The 16,358-nt window shown below is 40.3% G+C and overlaps 1 long non-coding RNA gene across 1 annotated transcript in view; it reads right to left on the bottom strand.

Moving 5' to 3' along the window:
* LOC108445048 overlaps positions 1–16,358 on the bottom strand; it is a 121,426-nt gene that overhangs the window by 16,134 nt on the left and 88,934 nt on the right. Inside the window, exons 8-9 of the long non-coding RNA XR_001859787.1 lie at positions 15,449–16,183; positions 14,470–14,568 (exon numbers count right to left, since the gene is read on the bottom strand). This is a non-coding gene — a long non-coding RNA (uncharacterized LOC108445048). The remainder of the gene's footprint in view (positions 1–14,469; positions 14,569–15,448; positions 16,184–16,358) is intronic.

The raw sequence follows: 16,358 nt of genomic DNA, 5'->3' as shown, positions 1-16,358 counted from the left end.
CTGTATACTGCAACAAGGTCTCACAGGCAGAGAGCAGGAATAGGTTAAAAGTGGAAGAGTGCTAGGGAAGGCAAGGTAGAAGACGAGTTTATGAGGTGACAGCTCTATTTTGCCTAAGCTCGTCTGGAGGTGAATGGAGAAAAGAGCTCTCTTTCAAAAGGGCTTCAGTATTTCAAAATGTATTTCTGCTCCTAACCAGGTTTTACCCTTCCATCGGCAAGAAGGCGAGGCTGGCTCCAGGGTGACATACCAGGAGCACCAGCTGCCTCCGAGAGAAGATCCTATAGAAACACCTACCAGGAGAACATTGAAATTCAAGGGAGAGGGGGAAAACTGAACAGATAAAAGTATAAATGCACATACGCATGCTGCCAACTGTGAATGGCCTCCACTGTTCCTGATCCCACTCCTTTATTCCCTCCATAAAAAAATTATGAGACCCAACTATTCATACAGCATTTCCAGAAATTTAATAGACCGTATAGATTAAACTCTGAGGGCCAAGCACTGGTGTCAGATACACCCAATGAAAGCCCATCTGAGAACAGAATTTGGCTCAGATTCATCAGGCAAATGAAAGGTTTTTTCCACTTTCAGAAGAAACCCAAGTATGTAAAGTTTATAGGCACTAGTAGGAGAATAAATCAATTTAAGTCCATGTCACACCATTCTTTACAGTTTTGTAACAAGGTGTACTTTGTTAGATTTTAATCTGCATACATTTGAGACAGCAAAGCTCTTCAAAATCATCTTTTAATGGCATCGCAATTTATAGACAGTAACTAATTTCAAACTTCATAGCACTTGGCTTTTATGATTATTTCAAATCATTTAAATGCAAATGAATTTCCAGAGAGAGAAAACATCAAATGCCCTTGAGTGGCAACATGTAATAGAACTGCGAGCAGAAATCACAGTAGGAATTTGAAGCAGTCTGATAGGGTTTGACGGGAGGTCTGTATAAAAGTGTTTGCCTAAATCCAATTTACATTTCATTTCACATTATATTCTATTTACCCATTTTGTCATTTTAATATGACTTATTTACTTAATCCTGCTCTGAAATCCAATCTACTATCAAGAGCAAATGTGGAATTCTGGTCAGGATAGGACTTACAGCAATTTTGCATTTTAGGACAATGGTAATTCAGTTTCTGAAATAGAGCTAGCTAGCTTTTCCCCCACAGTTAATAATGTTACAGCACCACGCAGCCAAAAGCATTTGTGCATGCCTTAAATAATTACACTTCTTTCAAGCTAAGCAATTGTTTGCCTACTGACAGAGTAATATTTCCTGGGAGGCATTGCTAAGCTACAGAACATACAAAATATTTGGACACAGAGTGCTGAGAAAGATCTGAACTATTCTTAATGTGATTGCACTCAGAAAGATAAGAACTGTCCTGGAACTCCCCATTCAGCAGCAGTTACAACAAAGCACCACAAGTGGGGTTTTTTACAGCCAGATGGATTTGCAGGAGGCAGCAAGAGCTGTTCTACCTCTAGTGCTTCCTGTCCTTCCGGATAAGCAGTGCAGGTAAGGACCCAGCCACCGTTTGTATCTTGGTATCATCCATCCTCTGTCAACATCCAGCCTTTCAGTTACAGAATGCACATGTCCTTCCTATTTTACCTGAGATAAAAAAATGTAACTGTCCATGTGTGATTGCAAAGTGACCCAATGGATTCTGCCTTGCCCTATCCCAGAGCGAATTCTGCAATACAGCAGGCTAAACCATGGCATTTAGCAGCTGTAGGCAGGCAGAGGCGACGATGTAGTTTGCACAGCTTGCGAGGGGATTTGACCATGGCGTGGGCCAGACTTGCACATGTAACCATGGTATACGGGTCTGTTCTGAGGAAAGGAGAACTCCAGTGACCACACCTTCCGTAATTCCTCCAAATACCTGTTTTCCAGGCCCAGTATTTGCATGAAAAGGCAAAAATACATCTCAAACTCCCTAGTTCCAGCACAGGCCATACACAGTAATCTGCAGACCCCCTAGTCAGCAGGAGGGGAGAGTGGGAGAACATGATTTTGTGGTGCTGCTGGTATCTGAATATTTTCTCATTTTCTAGAGACGAACTGCACTACTTAAACTACTGTAACAAAGTAAAAAATTTAGATCTCACGTGTTTTCAAAATCTGTCTTTTTAAAGATAACAGAAGACACAAATACCTTCAGATATTATGGGCTATTCATCATTCTGTGCCACATTTCCAGCACATAGTTTGCAGAAATCCATGAATATTTTCATTTCTTATCAGATATAAATTACTGATACAGTCAGTACAATGTTTGTTGGTGAAAACTCCTGTAGAGTAAACTGAGTGATGGATTTGAAGGAAAGTAAGAATAAAATATTGTGCTTGGGATAGAGAGATTACTAAAATTGTGCTATTCCAACAGTAGCCAATTTCACAATCAAGATGTCTTTTCTATTGCAAAGGCAATTTTTATATGTCTCCTGCACATAAATGTCACTCTTTTGTTTATTATGTGTTTCTTTTTCATTTATTTCATTAATTTTGTATATATTTTCTGTGAAAAGACTTCTAAGGAAGTACATTTGTCCTCTGTTTTGAGCAATTTGTCTTTTGCAAGGGCAATATAACTGTGCAAAAGCAATAATACAAGGCCTTTTATCAAAAACTTATCAGCACTGTTCAAACAACGAGGCAGTTCATTAGATTTGAATAAGCTAACTGCTGGGTTAGCTTTGGATCTAAAGTTTGTCAGGTTAGGTGCTGGCTATTTTATTATTTCATTTTTCAAACTTCTCAGATAAAGACTGGTACATTGACTAGCAGTGATTAAACAGTAACAAACCTTTAATAAAGATCTTGAGTCTTTACTACTACTGGGTCCACTTCTACCATCCACTAGTCCAGCTCCCCAGTTGGCTCCCAGTTCATCAGTGGGGGTTTGCTCAGAAGCTCTGCCTGGGAAATTTCCCTTTGGAAAATCCCAGGATGAGGTCTAGGGAAACATTCCCTTCCAGACGCCACACATATAAAGAGCGATGGCCAGGCTGCAGGAAGTTTTATTCCCAATTCCATGGTCTTTCCCCAGTGCTTTCTGTCCACACTTCTTCCCTTCCGTGCCCTGCAGCTGCACCCCTAGACACATAGCCTGGAGTGTCTGGCCCTGAGCAGCAAAAACCCAGGGGTCAATACCATTTCACCTGGCAGCAGGATCCACCACATGAAGGGGGAGAACCAAGCACTGCAGATAAAGCCATTATTTCCCCCCCCCCCCCCCTTCCTTTTCATCAGTGGGGGTTTGCTCAGAAGCTCTGCCTGGGAAATTTCCCTTTGGAAAATCCCAGGATGAGGTCTAGGGAAACATTCCCTTCCAGACGCCACACATATAAAGAGCGATGGCCAGGCTGCAGGAAGTTTTATTCCCAATTCCATGGTCTTTCCCCAGTGCTTTCTGTCCACACTTCTTCCCTTCCGTGCCCTGCAGCTGCACCCCTAGACACATAGCCTGGAGTGTCTGGCCCTGAGCAGCAAAAACCCAGGGGTCAATACCATTTCACCTGGCAGCAGGATCCACCACATGAAGGGGGAGAACCAAGCACTGCAGATAAAGCCATTATTTGCTGAGATCATCAAATCACAGTTTGCTGAGGTTTGCAAAGTACAGTTTTCTGTAAGGAGATGTCAGTCCCTTCACTGCGAGGTTATGCTGCACAGAGACCATAAAGGGCATGTCCTCAAAGACACCTCTGGATCCTGACCTCAGTCTCTCTGGCTGTAAACAGTCTTAGGTTTCATTCAGTTCTGCAGTGGTGAATGACTTGCACAGCGGTACCACTCAGCGACTTCAGTGGAGCTGCCCCAGGTATTTGCTGTGTGCATTCAGCCAGGTCCCCTCACAGGCAGGGGAAGTTTCTCAGTGAAGAGCTAAAATCCACTGCCAGAAACTTTTACAACAGTAGAAAATACTCTTAATAAACAAAATATGTGGAACATATGTCAAAACCAAAATCTGTCAGAAAGCAACATAACTCACCTTTCCTTATTCACACACAATACTAAATTCCTTCTTTAATTTCTTCCCTTTTCTACTACTTTTTTTTTTTCCATGGACCTTCTGGTAATACCTGAAAGCCCCTATTTTAACCTTGAGTTCCTTTTCTGTGACAGAATTAAGATTTTTCTTCCTGGAACTGTTGATAACATTTTCTGAATTTAGATATGGCTGTTACATGATAAAAGAAATAATAGAAACTTTCACTGTGAATTAGAAAGTGCAAAAAAACCCCTGGACTTTAGGCAATACACTTTATGCGCTTACAGTACACTTCAAAGCCAGGAAGCACTAGTGTTAACATAAGAACAGTTGCTTTGCAGACATCTGATACCATTCTCCCAAACCTGCTGAGTGCACTGCTTTTTTCCTGTGTTTGTTAAACACCCATTTCCCTGGATGGCTTAGTATCAATAGGTCATTTTACCCAAAACATAACCACTTTCAACAAGTTCTATATTTTTAAAGCAAATACTTCAGTGCCTTTTATACTGCAGGAAAGAAGGAAGAAAACACAACAATAATGCAATTGAACTATAATCTTAAAAAGCAGCATGGCTGAGAGACAGATTTCTAGTTTTATGAGTTGACAAAAATCAGAAGGAGAGGGGGAATGTGACTGTCCCCTTTCTATCTATAGATTAAATATGATGTGGCAATAACAAAGATTGAAAGAAGATGCTCGTATCAGAGCCAGAACTGAGCAAGTGTCCTACATCCCCACAGTGTGAAAATAAGGCAGAGACTTTCATACAGGACATATACACATCCCATATGTATACTACATTATTTACAAAATATTCTTTAACGTTTCCAGCTGACATGAAAATTATTAGGTTGCAAAAAATATCGGTTAGCTGCTCTTCATTGCAAAGATTTCTGGAACGCAAAGACTACTGAGATTATGGGGAACTCACAAAGCAGTTATTTACCTAGAAAAAATATATTTAAAAAATAAAAAAAATATATACAAAATCTAGCTCTATGTAGATGCATGTGGGACTACACACACACACAAAACTAGGTATTTAGGATAAGAATTAATATTCACTGTCTGGAAAAATATTCAACATTTTCCTCCAGTATAATCATCTTTTTAAATATGGTAGGACCTTTTTGCAGGTCAATCACAGTTTTCAGGCAAGCTGTAATTTAAATCAGCTCCATTCTGCATCTAATGTGAATCTTTCACTGAAAAATAATTAAAACTAACCACACTACTTGTGTCTCTGCCTGTCAGATACGGACCACTGTTGTGCATGCACATTGCTAATCTCAGGAAAGGAAACCTTGCAGAAAGGACACGGAGGTGACAAAGTAATTGCCCTCAGTGGGTAATTTGAAGAGTTGTAATAAAGAGGTGCTCCCTGCTCACGCTACCTTCATCTCACCTGAACTTCTATTTGGTGACTCACTTTCATTGCCTACATCACCCTTTAGGCTAATAATGGAAATAGATAGCTCTCCTGGCAAGTAACAGTATATCAGAGCTATCGACTGTATCTCTACCTTTTCAGCACCAAGATGGTTCAGTTTGTTCATCAAAAGGGTCTCAGCATGTTTAATCTCTTTTATCAGCCCTCCTTCCATCTCAAAGCTTGCAAAGGCTCCTGCTCCTGAAATTGCTGCTTTCATCTGAGCCAATGCCGTCATATTTCCCCTTTCTACAGAACGATGTTTCGATGCCAAAGAGAGGGAGCATGAGAGAGAGAAATAATCTTGGCATTCATTCAGATTGTTGTGAAGAAAAAGAAGGGAAAAAAATCCAGACTGCCAATGGGGATTTCCTCTGTAATAAGCCAGATGGCATCATAGGATGCTTGGGGAGACTGTTTCTGTCTAATTCTCTTCAGTAGCAGAAACTGCCAAGGCCTGGCCTTTGTGGTAAAACCAGTGACTAGCTATTTTATATTCTTTCTCTTTGCTGTGCATGCTGTCCCCACCTGTCACTAACGCCTTTGTAATGCAGTCGGTGCCTGATACAAGCTCCTTCCCCTCCTTTCTCTCCCTCACTTCTGGACTCCAAATAATACTACCTTTCCACCTATACCAGCAACATGGCTGCAACATTTGCTCTATATCCCAGTGATGTCAACATAATTTTTTTCTTCAAGTGCAAAATATTTCACATAGCATGGGGAAAACCAGCTGTGAAATTTCTAAAGGTTGCCATCCTGGCAAAAGACCAAAGCAGGGCTCGACATAGGGAAATGGGGAGCTGGTGTTCTGTAAAACACAGGTGTTCAGTGGCTCAAATGTCAAGACGGACATTGAAATGCTGGTTGGGGTTACAAGTATTTTTTTAATCTCTATTTATAAATTTTATTTATATATATATATGTAGCTCTTTATCTGCTTCTATTTTTTTTTTTTCATATTTGCAAAACTTCGTGTTTCTGTTGCATTCTGAAATGTGAGATCAATCTCTCTGCATACCAGATGGATAGCAGAGACTGTGTATTCCAAAAATATGGAAAACCTTATAGAAATCTTGTATGTGACTGCTAGGGTGTTTTTGGTTCCTTAGAGACAGATCCATAAGCTGTCAGCCTGCCTTAAGGGCTTGTATATCCACTGTAAGGACTAAATTGTTTTTCCTCTCCAGAAGGAGTCCTATCATGTATTCAGCATGGAGCAGTTAGATATTTTAAACTCATTCTTTGCTGAGAGCAAAGTAGCGTTTTCTCACAACTTTCTGAAGCTGCTTCTTTCTTTCTGACATGGTTCTTTGTCTCCAAGTAGTCATGATGTGCAGATACCACTGCAGCAGAGTAAAGAAATACATCCCAGAGTATCGTTTCATAAAGGCAATAGAGCTGCTAATGGCTGCTGTAGCAAAGGCACTTACAAACCTTTGAATGCCGTGCTGGTAAGGAAGGCACAGAGCTAATGCAGAGATGTCGGCTGAGATACAGACAGTACTGGTTGGCAAAAACAGGACTGCAAGAGTCACAAAAATAGCAACATTTATAATCTGATCACGACATGTTCATTGATGTACTGTCAACTGGGATAATCTAAAGACAATCAGAAGTTATTTTCTTTATCTATATTTATATATTCTATATCTATAAAATAGCAGCAAACAGGCTTAACAGAATTTTTCTAAGATGTAGTATTTCATTACTTCTTGGAAGGAAAGCCATGCAGATAGCTGTCTCATTGAGCAGCTGATGAATGTTTCAAAATATAAATGTTGGTGTTTTTTCCCAGTTAAACAAAGATGTACCATTTCCACATTTTTGGATGAATAACAATAGTCTATATCACAGTGGGTTTACTCTTTCAATGTATGAAAAGAAATCTGAGGACTGTCAACTGAAAAATGACAAGCAACATCCCATTCCTCTCCCCAGCAGCTTTCCATGACTCTGACAGCAGAACAGAAACCAAACCCTGAAATCAAGCTCAGAACCATGGCAGGCCTGGTCCCAAAGCATCCTAGGAAGACTGGAGAGAGCCTCCACCTATGCTGCAGCTAAGCCTAGGGACAACATTGGGCAGAAAGGGTCTCTCAGCAGCACCCAACAAAGGAAGGCATGGCCATGGATGGTGCACTGTGCAGTGAAGCAGAAGGATGGGCTCCCCCACCAACCAGCATGTTGTACCTTAAGGGGAAGAGCCCCAACCCCCCCACCAGTTCCCTGAGTGGCTCCTGTGCCCTCAGCACTGCTTTTCCCAGCTCCAATCCTGCCACACTACTTGCTGGTGCAGGAAATCAGGATTTCTTGACACTGGTCTAATTCTGGAAGAGAGACCAGCCAGGCAGAACTGATGGGGCCTAAAGATAGCTTAACATCAGCTCTTGCAGAATGCTCTCCTCTGCTACAAAGCATTGCAGCCAAGGCATAACCCAAAATCCAAGCCAGGACGTTTGAACAGGGCAATAACAACAAAGCCATTTTTTTTCTGCTCCCAGCTGTGTGTTGAGCGTTGTTTTGTGTTATGACCCCATCACTATTTGGTACAGATTGCCCATCCCTGTGGTCAGTATTCCCTGCTGTGGTCCCCAGGACCAGGGCAAGCTGGCGCTGCCAGCAGCCTGTGCCTGACTCTACAGGGCTTTCCTGGGCCCCAGGTGATCCCATGTAGTGTCTTGGGAGTACATCCAAAGGCGAGAAAAAGAAATCCTTCTGCCCAACAATTTTTAAACCCAGTATAGGACACACCAGACTGACCTTAACTTTGAGTGAGATGTTTATTTCCATTCTGGTGAGCTTTATCCTAAAAAACAACTCTGAATTTGCCCTAACTCAGGTTTACTTGGGTTAGAAGTTACAGATGACAGCTGGGCAGGCTTCAGCAAAATGATGTGTTTGTTCATTCTCATAGAGTTTTGGTTAATTAGGCAATGAAAGATGTAGTTTAGAATCAGGATAATAGGAATAGCTGTATCACAGTAAATTAGTGGGATACTTCAGGGACATTAATGGAATCAGATGCCAATATCTGTGTTGGTTTAGGAAAGCTCTATGTTTTGCCTCCAAAAATATTCTTTGCCAATAGCAGTAAAGTTCATGTTGTCAGTTCCATAAGATAGCATTTATTTTCTACATATATATATTTCTACTAATATCCCCATACTATTGAGCAGCTGTGAATCCTTCCATACTCCAGGCATTTGTGTGTCCTACTCTATAAAAACAATGTTGATTTGGGAGGCAGTGACCATTAAATGTAGAATTAAACTCTGCTGTGGGATATTTCTCTCCTGACTACATGACTATAAAAGTAAGCTTTCAGGAAATTTGGAAGCACATTGTCTCTGAGGCAAGAAAAATCTTTTGTGGAACACAGGATTTTTGAAAATTATATATAAACATATAAATGTATAAATGGCTACTCTTTGACTGTATTTTTGAGCTGGGCTTGCCTGTGGAGACCCTTCCATGAAAGGATACTCAATAGAGCTCTGATCTTGATAGCAACTGTCAAATACCTGGGAAATGCAAAGTGTCTCCTGGAAGGCCGAATGCAGTGAGGAGAAGGAGCTCACGTGGAAGCTGCATTATCACAATTTTTAAGCTGCAGTCTCACTGCTCTGACAATGCACATAATTTTAATCTGTGAACACAGTACCATGAGACCTCTTATCAATATGTTCACTATGCAAGTGGAAGCTTAGAAAACTTCAAAGCAAGTTGATGAATTTCCATAAAAGTGTTGCCAGCCCATAATCAGATGGCTAGGAATTCCCAGTTGCACCAAAGATAAAAACTGATGATATTAATTTGTCCTTGTTTGAACCAAGCACTCATACTGAAATCAGCAGTACTCATGTGTACCAATATCAGTCCTTTGCCTGCAAAAGCTATTTTTCTGCCAGTCCACAGATTTAGGGATTTTCTTCATTTCTCTTTCAAAGAGTGAAAATTAAAAGAGAACATAAAACAAAAACTCAAAGGACTCCATTCCATTTAGATTGAAGTTGTTTTTATTTGGCAAGCCAAAACCTGCCTTTGGCCTTTATTTGATTTTCTCAAAGTCATAGTCTACTGCTTCCTTTTCTAAAATTCAAAGGCAGTACCTACTGGTGAAATACCACACTCTTACTCAGTTGCTTCCAAAGCAACTCCGCAAAATATACTCTGCAATTTTTCCAAATCTGGAAACTGAACATTTGTTTTATGACTTGTTCCCACCAGGAAGAATCCAAATCAAAACCTTCCTCCCACCGCAATTTTGTGTTTTTTCCTTTTCCATGACAAGTGCGGGCAGCTGCAAGCCTGAGAACATGGACATTTCATGTAACTGTGTTTTTTTAAGCTGGAAAGGCTTACACCATAGGAGAGCTAATTAAAGTTACTTTGTAGTGAAAAAGAATGTCACAGAAACACCCAATTTAACTGAGAAGATAGAGAAACATAAAGACAAAGCCAAAGTCTTTTTCTAAACTTCCTTTAAAGAAAAATAGGATTCAGACATTTTCTGCAGTTTTATCTAGTTCCCTTTTGCCCCCCACCCCCTGTCCCTGAATTATTAAATTAAAGGCCAGAAAGCCTCTCTTTGCCAGATTTGCTTATCTTAGTTGATTTACGTAGTTACCATCTGGGGTTTTTTCTTTGTTTGGGGTTTTTTTTCTGGATAGAAATGCATTTCAGAAAGCCTTTCACCTTGACAGGAGGGCACCCCGGAATGAAGGATCCATCTTCATTCCCAGCAGGTTGCTGCCGATTGTGCCCTGGTAGAAGTGCGTGTCCTTCTCTCAGCCCCCACACCCAGGTGGGCAGAGCAGGAGCACCATGCCAGTCAGGACTCAAGGAGTGATATGGGAATAGCAGCACTGCACAGCACATGCCCTGCATCACTCAGGCACAGCATGGAAATAATTTGGCCTGGCACAGCACTGTGCAGATGAAATCGCGGCTCCTTCTGCCTCAACCTGGACATGAACGTAACACCACAACGTCAGACAGCTGCTACAGCAGACCCTGCAGTTCCAATAAGCTTCATGTAGTGATTTAATTTTTACAGTTGTTTACTTAGAGGCTTCACTTTTAATAATTCTGAGAGAAGGATGAAAGCAAAGCAGTGGAGCCTCCAGCATTTTCTGCAGCCTCTTTTCTGTACTGGCACAAAGAGGAAGAAGGCATTTCTACAAAGTCCTGATTCAAGTACAAAAATAAAATTTACATTTATCATATTTGAAGGCAGCCAAGGAAAACTGACCTCATGGTATGAGCTCTAAGAAAGCTCAGGAGGGAGAAATTAAAATGATTAGTAGTAATTACCACCAAAATTATAGTACTGAATAGGACAGTGCCTAATAATGAGAGGTCACAATTACTAATGCACCCTTCTGTATGCTCATTTGTCTTCTCAGTATTGTAGTCATTTGTGTTGTCCTTTTGCACAGCAGGATGCCCAGTGCCACACTCCTTTCTCTTCTATAAGAAGTTCACAGTAAACAAGGATTCAACTGGTTCAGAGCAGCAGTTTGTACCCTCAGAGGGCTTGGAATAATATGGGCTTTACTTTCAGTCTCTTTGTAAAGAAACTTTACTGCATCTGAGCTTTATTGTCTTTCACTTTATATGTTACAAGGAAATGCAGCTAAAAGGCGAGAAAAGCTGCATTAATTTATATTTTCACCAAAATAAATGGAACCAGAATCTAACTTTCCATTCTTTTTAAGGCACATAGGTTTTGTGCACATTGGGAAGGTTTATCAGTGGATTTTACTGATGGAGCTAATTCATAGAATGGTTTGGGTTGGAAGGGACCTTAAAGACCTAGTTGGACCTAGTTCTAACACCTCACCTCAGGCATGGACATCTTCCACTAGACCAGCTTGCTCCAAGCTCTATCCAACCTGGCCTTGAACGCTTCCAGGGATGAGGCATCTACCCCCTCTCTGGGGAACCTGTTCCAAGACCTCACCACTCTCATTGTCAAAAATTTCTTCCCTCTATCTAATCTAAATCTGATCTCTGCCAACTTAAAGATATCACCCCTTATCCTATCACTACATGCCCTTGTAAAACGTCCCTCTCTTTTTTGTGGACCCCTTATTCAAGTTACTGATGGAGCCAATATAGCTAGGACAAAACTAAACCCTTTTAGTGACATCACAGTATAAAAATGTTTGTACAACAGTACTATCCACACAAGAATTTTTATCAAACTAGCTGTCCTGATAATTTAATGATCTCATTTTTGGGACTTACAACTTGAAAATCAGGATTGCCTAGAGAGGTCACCTACACCATGTGCCTACTCTGATACGTTTTTACAGATTCATGGTAATTCTGCAATTTGTTATATTGGTCCAACAGCAAATCAACACAAAGGCATTTTGTTACTTAAAACTTCTTAATCAAAAAAAAAGGCATTTTGGGTCAACCCTTGTCTGCTTAATCAATATGTTTTCTTTCAGCACAAATATGAAAGCAAACTTCAAAAAGTAACATTAAAATGATAAATTACATTATTCTATTCCAGAAAATTCATAACACATTATAGCAACTCTATTTAAGCCATTTTTCACAGCCTGATCTCGTTCAAATCAATACTGTCTTGAAGGACATTTTGATTTCAACATCACAGCATTTTCCAAAGGACAAGTATTAAAAAAATGTTGCCATAGTTAAAAGTGGACATAGCACTAAAAAAAACCCATAATGAGCACAGTGCATTATGTTGTTTATAATCTAGAGACAACGACATAATTTTTAAAAAATTTTGGAGTCCAAGACAAGTTATTCCTAGGAATTGCTATCTGATATAGTGTAGAAAAACAACTAACTTTTTTCCTTTCCTCTTATAGATCTGTAAGTGCCAGTTCAATCACCTCCCTTCTGGAGACTGCAGCCTTCATCAGAAGGCTGGCAAAGCAGGCTGTCAGAGCACTCTTAATTTACTTCAGGAAAAATCAATTAAGATAGCTTAAGTGACTTTAACTGGGAAATTGCTGGGGACAGTAATCACCACTGCAGACAGTGATGAGTACACAAGAATGGCAACTTCTTCCATCAACATATTTGTACCAAAGCGGGCTTGTCTCCATTGCTTCAACATCTGAGCCAAAGCCCACTCAAGTCAACACGATTTCCAGAATTAAAAAAGTAGAATTAACAATCAAACCATATTCAATATTTGGCTAGGAAACAATGCTTCTCAAAGTTTTCCTTTGTCATGCTTTTATACATACATATATATATAAAAATACACATATATACATATATAGTTGCCTAGGCACTCATGTGCTTGAGTAAACTACTAGATTGAAAGAGAATGTCTTGATAAAGTCAATATTGCGTGTCTGAATCAGTACTACAGAAAACAACAAATGTCATTCTTCTGCTTCTGCCACTTCAGCACCACTTCAAAGGTCACTTATTCCTTGAGAAGCTGCCATAAATAGCCTGCATCTCATACAGAAATGTTCTGCCAAAATATTAACTCACAGTTGCCTTATATTTTCACCTTCAGTCATCAATACTTTTTGACAATCCTTTGCTAGAACATGCTTTCCATCTTAACACCTTTTTAATTCCATGGCTACATCTTTCCCCATACTCCCACAGTAATTGCAGGACTCCCACTAGCATTTCACTGACACAGAGAAGTGGAAAACACTCTTCCCAGATGGGAAACTCTCTTTGTAGTGATGTAGCTCCTGTTGACAGAGCTGTGCTTCTGACTATTCCTCCCCAAAAGTTAAACTACACCAGCAAAGCCTTTTTTTTTTTTTGTTAGTTTAAAATGAGTCCACATTAGTGCTACTGACAGTATTAAAATAGTGGGAGGAAAAAAATTTACATCCACACCCAGTAGTCAATAGGAACAGAGGATTCCCCTGTGAGACATGGCCTCAGTTAAGCAGCAGCTTTGACTCTGTTTTTCTCACGCAGGCAGCCTTGAAGAGAAACACAAAAAGTGTCTCCTGTGAGCAGTACTACAAATAGGGCACCTTGTAGCATCATTTGCTACATGCAACAGCCTCTGCACATGCGGAAATGAATAATCTCAGGAGAGGCAAGACTGGTGCTTTTGCACATATACCAGCTGAACTACACATCTCAACAAGAAGTGCCCATACATGCAAGAACCAGAGAGAGAGAAAGCAGGAGGGAGAAGATATAATCTCCTCAAGCCTCACTGCAGTCAGGCAGTGAGTTCTGCAGATGTTGCAGCACTGGAATCCTGCTAGATTTTCCCCAGCTGCAGAAACCTCCCTCATCTGCTGCCTGGTGGAACTACTATACAAACAGAAGGGCTGTCTTCTGCACATCACTGGTCTCTGACCTCCGTGGGTAAAGATGACTTTACCACAGCCAGCACAAGCTTCCAAAGATTATGGAGGATGTTTTCAGAAAAAAAAAATCCTAACAAACACTGGAAAACATTACTGGGCAGCATAGTAAACATTGAGCTGGAAAAAGTGAAGGGCTTTGCTTCAGGAAAAATACTGTGAGTAAAAGAAAAGTCAGAAGAAAGCAGCCATTCAGAAAGTGTATTATTAGGTGCAGACATATCTTCAGAATACAATGAAGCAAGTACATAGGTCCATATCCTGCCCCTTACTAGAGCAAACACGAACCTTGTTGGTTCAGAAACATAAAGGCCTAGGAAAAATTAGATCTCACTGAATGAACCAGGTATATAATAATTACACTCAAAAAAAGCATTAAAGATGTTTCTTTGAAACATTTCATCCAGTCTTTTCACGCTTGCAAAAATTCCCAGCACTAGAAATAATCTAGGCAATAAAATTCGAGATACAAACCCTAAAAAGTATGCTACCCAAGGGATGAATACTGTAATTATCTAAAACCTGTTATGGTATTTAATAATGTGTGGCCTAGCTGGAATCAATAGGACTAACTCAGCAGGCAGACAGCAAAACCTGTACCTTAATTTCTTTTCTTACTAAAATTAAAAGGCTCGCTTTCTGTAGGATTTTCAAGGTCCTTGTAATCTTCAGACTTACCCTTGAATTTTTCATTTTCTTCTGCTACTGAGCAAAGTCTTGTTTTCAAATTGGCAGCTTTGTACATTGCCTCAATGAATGATTGCAGCAACTTAAAGTCTGAAATGAAAACAGCAGCCATTTAGGGGCAAAGAGAAATACAAGTAACAAGTAAATGTATCATGTAATTTCCACTGTCATACAGCTCCTCCCCTACTAAAGGCCCTTTACCACACTCTTTGTCTCACAATTAATGATGTATTTTCTTCTTGTTCTTTCTCCTTCCAAGAATGCTGCTAAGGTTCAAGGCACTTGTGGGGACAACAATATCACAGTGGAAATATTTGCGCTAATTTCTCAAAATGATCAAGCTCACATTAAAGGTATCTTCAAATGCATCAATTCAGCATATATTTCTATTGTTTTCTATTTCCCCTGTTGAAGCTGGTTAAGCTGCTGGAAAAATTAGTTGAACAAGTGGAAAAAGTTGAAAGCATTTCGTTATAGCTCCTCCCTGTATTCAGCTTTGGTATCTGAGTTTTTCTGACTCAGTTTTGCTGAATGAATGGCTAACTTGAAACTTTTCAGCCAGTGATTAGTCACAAGTAAGACTTTTATACAGTTGAGTCAGCTCTCACTCACCAAAAGATTCAGAAAGTTCTGAACATTGACATCTTTTGTTCAGATTAGTCTCAATATCCCTGATCTAGGCAGCTAAGTCCTCTGTGCAATGTGGTAAGCACTTTGGACTGCCATCTACAGCTCTATTGCAGATGTAAGCCAGAAGAAAAAAAAAGTCTTAAATCTCACCTCAAGGTGCTTCTGAGAGACACAGCACCACAGACCTTTTACTAATTTAGCTATTTTTCTGTTGCTTGTCATAGACAAGGGTGGGAACACTGTGCTACTCCCACATACATACCAGACAAAAAATGGCCATAACTGATGACCCTAGCTATGTAGTGAAGGAATATTGAAGACCTATGCTCCAATTTCCTACCTCAAAATTTTTCACTTGTTGCATAAAGAAGCCTTGGAGAAGGAAGCAAGCCCACGTCTCCATTTACCCAAGCAAATGCAGGTCTTATCAGGCAAGAGAATCCCATCAAGGCTTGCTTTCTTTCTGGTTCAACAACTGTTGAATTACTCCTTGAGATGTGGGGATGGTGCCAGTGCTGCAGAGTTTCCCATAGATCTAATCCTCTTGAGGTGGTAGGAGCTGGAGTCCAAGGAGGAGACCATCAAGACCCTGCAGACATCGCTGACATTTCCCCAACTCACATAAGTGCTTCTGAGAACCCAGCACAAGGCCCTGAAAATAGACTCACAGATCATTAGGGAGCCAGCAAAGTGCCTGGATTGATTGTACATGGATTGATGTTTTCTGAGAACTGCTGCAAAGGAAGCAGGTGGTTGCATCTGCCAGCTGCAGTTTTTCCAGATTCTGCTTTGAAGCCAGGATGAATGTTGTTCCAATAATCAAGTATGCAGGCTGCAGAATATATGACTAGGATGGGTCCTAACTGGAAATGATGGGCTGCATTGCTTTTGCAGGTGGTGGGTCCAATGTCAGCTGGGCTTATAGACAATCTCATCTCTTGCAGGCTCCTCTGAAGTGCAATGCAGTTAATATTGCAAATAAACTGGGATTCTGGTCGCACAGCAAGAGGAATGTGTCCAACTGGCAGAGAGAATAAATACTTCTCCAAACAGGCAGTAATCAGTTAACATTACTCTAAAACAAACATTGAGAAAGCACAGCACTTTAGCAATTAAAGGTCCAAATTTGCAAAATTAATTAGTGTTTCCCACAGCATAGCACTCTACTTATGAACAGCTCTATTGTAAATGTATGATGCTCTAATATGAAAAGAGAGCATTCTTATGTTAATTATCTAATTAACTAATCT

This window comes from Corvus brachyrhynchos, unplaced genomic scaffold (assembly GCF_000691975.1).
Source record: "Corvus brachyrhynchos isolate BGI_N302 unplaced genomic scaffold, ASM69197v1 scaffold80, whole genome shotgun sequence".
Classification (NCBI taxonomy): Eukaryota; Metazoa; Chordata; class Aves; order Passeriformes; family Corvidae; genus Corvus; species Corvus brachyrhynchos.
This window is presented reverse-complemented; position numbering and strand designations above follow the sequence as displayed.